This window comes from Portunus trituberculatus, chromosome 36 (assembly GCF_017591435.1).
Source record: "Portunus trituberculatus isolate SZX2019 chromosome 36, ASM1759143v1, whole genome shotgun sequence".
NCBI lineage: Eukaryota > Metazoa > Arthropoda > Malacostraca > Decapoda > Portunidae > Portunus > Portunus trituberculatus.
The window spans coordinates 7,786,594-7,791,593 of record NC_059290.1 but is presented as its reverse complement, the minus strand read 5'-3'; the positions used below and the strand labels follow the sequence as shown (position 1 = coordinate 7,791,593).

At 41.4% G+C, this 5,000-nt stretch overlaps 1 protein-coding gene across 11 annotated transcripts in view; it reads right to left on the bottom strand.

Annotated features, from left to right (window-relative positions):
* LOC123513597 (serine/arginine repetitive matrix protein 1-like) overlaps positions 1-5,000 on the bottom strand; it is a 103,952-nt gene that overhangs the window by 79,572 nt on the left and 19,380 nt on the right. For 8 of the 11 annotated variants that reach the window (XR_006677400.1, XR_006677401.1, XM_045270847.1 and 5 more), the window contains exons 2-3: positions 4,719-4,966; positions 4,244-4,332 (exon numbers count right to left, since the gene is read on the bottom strand). The exons of 1 other annotated variant lie outside the window; for it this stretch is intronic. The gene's annotated coding sequence lies outside the window, so the exon portion shown is untranslated. The remainder of the gene's footprint in view (positions 1-4,243; positions 4,333-4,718; positions 4,967-5,000) is intronic. 2 more of the 11 variants (XR_006677402.1, XM_045270848.1) reach the window with 1 other exon arrangement.

The following is a 5,000-nucleotide window of genomic DNA, read 5'->3' as shown; positions in this document are numbered from 1 at the left end:
GAGAGAGAGAGAGAGAGAGAGAGAGAGAGAGAGAGAGAGAGAGAGAGAGAGAGAGAGAGAGAGAGAGAGAGAGTAGAGAAAAAAAAAGATAAGAGATATTTTGAGGGAAAGAAAGGGGGAGGAGGGGAAAGAGAGGAGTAGGAAGATGGCGCCCACCACAAACTCTTCCCCTCTGAAACTTACTCCATCTTGTCTCAGGAAGTTGTTATAACACACACACACACACACACACACACACACACACACACACACACACACACCATCCCCCTCCCTCTCTCTCTCTCTCTCTCTCTCTCTCTCTCTCTCTCTCTCCTGTTCCCATGCTTTATTCTGGGTTTCCTTCCCTCTACCCTCACCTTCTATAAATTTCCCCTTTCATCTCTCTCTCTCTCTCTCTCTCTCTCTCTCTCTCTCTCTCTCTCTCTCTACGTTGCCTTTCGTCTTCCCCTCCTCCTGTTTCCTCTTTTCTTCCTTTTTTCCCTTTTCCCTTAATTATCATTGTTTATTTTACTCTCCTTTTCACCATTTCTGTTTCCTCTTGCTTCATTCTTATTTCCCATTTCCTTCATTCCTCTACACATTCTCTCTCTCTCTCTCTCTCTCTCTCTCTCTTAGTTATTCCTCTATTCTGTGATTTGAGAGTTTTAGTAGTAGTAGTAGTAGTAGTAGTAGTAGTAGTAGTAGTAGTAGTAGTAGTAGTAGTAGTAGTAGTAGTAGGGGACACAATGGGATGGCTGGTGGAAGGGGGTGTTGTCGAGTTAGTAAACAAACAAAGGGTAGAAGGGGAGAGAAAGTGAGGGGGTGTCTCGCATTCACAGGTGTTTGGTGGTCGGGAGGTGGGGGACGTTGGAGGGGTATGATGAGAGGGGGTGGAGTGAGGGTGATGTCAGGAGCGGCAATATTTTAAGCGTAAGAGGAGGAGGAGGAGGAGGAGGAGGAGGAGGAGGAGGAGGAGGAGGAGGAGGAGGAGGAGGAGGAGGAAGAGGAAGAGGAAGAGGAAGAGGAAGAGGAGGAGGAGGAGGGCTATATAATGTATACCTTGCTATTGTTTTCCCTCCTCCACCTTCTAGTTCTCCTCCTCCTCCTCCTCCTCCTCCTCCTCCTCCTCCTCCTCCTCCTCCTCCTCCTCCTCCTCCTCCTGTTCTTCCTCCTCCTCTTCGTTTTCACTTCTTTACTCTTTAAACATTTCTTTTTTTTCATTATTTATTTTCGTCTTTTTAGCCCATTTCTTTTTTCTTTTCGTGTTTTTTCTTCTCATTTCCTTTCGTTATTTTTCATTTGTTTCCTTGTCTTCATTTTCTTTTCTTTACTTTTTCACATTTTTCTTGTTGAATTTTGTTTATATTTTCCTGTTTCTTTTTTTTTTGTTTTAGATATATACTAAGTTTGCATGTCCTCCTCCTCCTCCTCCTCCTCCTCCTCCTCCTCCTCCTCCTCCTCCTCCTCCACATATTTTCTTGCAGGTAAGGTACACACAGGTATGCAAGTTAAAACACACACACACACACACACACACACACACACACACACAGGTATACCCTCCAGATGGCAGGACAGGTGTAAACTAACACTCAGCCAGGTAAACTATGCAAAGACACAGTTTACCTCTAGTTTCTATTTTCCTAACAACGAGACTGACGGAAAAAGAAGAGAGGGAAAGAAAGGAAGAGGAAAAAAAGTGTAATAGAATAAGATAGAAAGAAAGGGAAGGTGAGAAAAATGTGTGTGTGTGTGTGTGTGTGTGTGTGTGTGTGTGTGTGTGTGTGTGTGTGTGTGTGTGTGTGTGTGTGTGTGTGTGTGTGATCAGCATACTCAATTCAGGCGGTGTGGTTAATTAGCAATGCTCGTTGTGGTGGTGGTGGTGGTGGTGGTATTGGTGGTGGTGGTGGTGGTGGTATTGGTGATGGTGGTGGTGGTGGTGGTGGCTTGTTCTTTTGGTTCAATTTACTGTAAAACAGTAAATGAAAGCAAGGCGAGATATTGGTTGTAGCGGTGGTGGTGGTGGTGGTGGTGGTGGTGGTGGTGGTGGTGGTAGTGGGCGGCGGTTGCGATGACGACGGGGGAGAGAGAGAGAGAGAGAGAGAGAGAGAGAGAGAGAGAGAGAGAGAGAGAGAGAGAGAGAGAGAGAGAGAGAGAGAGAGAGAGAGAGAGAGAGAGAGCAAAGAATATAAATAAAAACACACACGAAACGAAAATAAAAAAAAAAAAATAAGAAAAACACACACACACACACACACACACACACACACACACACCACGCATGACGCAAGGAATGACGCAATCTCATGACGGCCTACATGACGCGCTAAGTCGCTAATACCCAATCATTCCACCAAGCTGACGTGGGGCGGCGCTCTGCTGACGAAGGCACAGACGGAGGAGCGAAGGAGGTGCTGACGGGGGCGTAAGGAGGAAAGGGAGGAGGAAAAGGATGGAGGGAAGGAAATGGTGGAAAAGGACAGAGAAAAAGGATGGAAGGAAGGAAATGGAGGAAAAAAAAAGAGAAGAGGATGAAGGAGAAAAGGGAAATAGAGGAAAAGAATGAAAAAAAAGGATGAAAGAAGGAAGGAAATGGAGAAAAAGGAGGAAAAGGATGGTGGAGGAGAGGAAATAAGGAAAAAGAAGGAGAAGGAATACAGAAGGAAATTAAAGAGGAAGGAAAGATAGAAGGGATAAAAGGAGGAAGAGACAAAATAGAGAACAAGAAAGAGAACAAAGAGAATGTAAAAGTATATACGAAGAAAAGAAAATGGAGAAGAGAAAGAAAAGAAAAGAAGGATAGAAGGAATAAAAGCGAGAGAATAGAGGAATGAATAGAAAAAGAAAAGAAGAAGAGAAAAGAAGAGAAAAGAAGAAGTAGAAGGAACAAAAACAATGTGTAAAATAAAGAAAAAAAGAAAAAGAAGTAGAAGAAATAAAAACACAGAATAAAGAAAATAAACAGAAAAGGAAATGGAGGGAAAAAAAGTAGAAAGGAATAACAAGGAAAAAAAAAGGAAGACGAAGAGGAAAAAGAGGAAAGAGGTGAGAAAAACCAATCAAGAGGGTTCCGAGTGATCGATAATCTCGTTTTCTTTAGCCATTCGCAGCCACAGAAAACGGATAGCGGTCCCTTTTGTCTGAAGAAAATGGGCTAGGATTACTATGAAAATAAAGAAAATGGATGTAGGTTAGTAGGTTAGAAACAGAAAATGAGGGTTTGATCTCTCTCTCTCTCTCTCTCTCTCTCTCTCTCTCTCTCGGTGTCAGAGAGAGAGAGAGAGAGAGAGAGAGAGAGAGAGAGAGAGAGAGAGAGAGAGAGAGAGAGAGAGAGAGAGAGAGAGAGTTCATCAGTTTATCTTTTGAACTTTGTGAGTTTTTGTTTGTTGGTAAAAGTTTATTTGTGTCTCGTTAATGAAATTTCCTTCCTTCCTCCTTCATATCCGGGAGAGAGAGAGAGAGAGAGAGAGAGAGAGAGAGAGAGAGAGAGAGAGAGAGAGAGAATCAACCGTGCAATATCTATTTTCACATTTCCAGAAACACACACACACACAGAGAGAGAGAGAGAGAGAGAGAGAGAGAGAGAGAGAGAGAGAGAGAGAGAGAGTGTTCTTCATGAAAAATAGAAAGGTGAGACATAAATAAATGTAAGCAATGCGACACGAGAGAGAGAGAGAGAGAGAGAGAGAGAGAGAGAGAGAGAGAGAGAGAGAGAGAGAGAGAGAGAGAGAGAGAGAGAGAGAGAGAGAGAGAGAGAGAGAGAGTGCAGACAACAAAAGGTAAAGACAAAAGCACAAAAATTTGGAATATAAAAGAAAAATGAAAATAAAAGAAATAAAAAACGGAAAAAAAGGAGAAATATAAAAATACTCTCCTTTCATAATATTTTGAAAGCATCTCTCTCTCTCTCTCTCTCTCTCTCTCTCTCTCTCTCTCTCTCTCTCTCTTTGTTATATCCTCACCTCATTTCCTTCTCCTCCTCCTCCTCCTCCTCCTCCTCTTCCTCCTCCTTTTTTTCTTCCTCCTCCTCCTGCTCAACATGAATTAAGACCGTGGCTAACAAAGACATAAGAGAGGAGGAGGAGGAGGAGGAGGAGGAGGAGGAGGAGGAGGAGGAGGAGGAGGAGGAAGAGGAGGAAAGAAGAAAAAAGAAAAGACGAGGAGGAGGAATATAATATGGAAATGTTCACAGACACACACACACACACACACACACACACACACACACACACACACACACACACACACACACACATGAACTAACCTGTGATTGGGTGTCGTAAGATGGCGGAAGGTGAAGTCCTATTTCTTGATTTAGGTTGAGGATGAAGTCAACCATCTTGGAACACCGTACTATTATTATTATTATTATTATTATTATTATTATTACGCCACTTGGACACGGAAGAAGGGAAAGGATAATAATTTGATAAAGAAAAGAACAAAGAGGTAATTAAACTGGTATATTAATTAGATAGAAAAAATAAATGTAGAATAAAGAAATGTCAAAGAATTCAATGTTTTTGATGTTTTATGGAAGGAAAAACATGCATGACATTGAATAAGGGAAAGGAAACATACACAAAGGAAAAAAGGAAGGAGGAGACGAGAAACCATAAAAAAAAAGACGAAAGATAAGAAGGAAAACAAAAGAAAATAAGAAAAAAATAATGAAAACAACAAACTAAGGTCAAATTTTTAAGAAAGACAAAAAAAAAAAAAAATAGAAACCAAATCACCTTTTCCTGTTTTCTTTGCTTCGTCAGTGTTTCTTTATTTTCTTCATTTTCACTATTTTTTTTTTCTTTCTTTCTTTCTTTTATAAGTGTTGTGTTTATATGTTTCCAGTCACTATCAACCACCTTCACCATCCGTCACTGTCCACTGCCTCACACTTCCCCTCACCGCTCACCACTCACTCTCACTTCCGCCCTGTTAAGAATATCATTGTCTCACTTCCCCTTCATCACCATTCACTTCACCACACCTGCAAATAAATAATAAATAAATAATCAAACAAA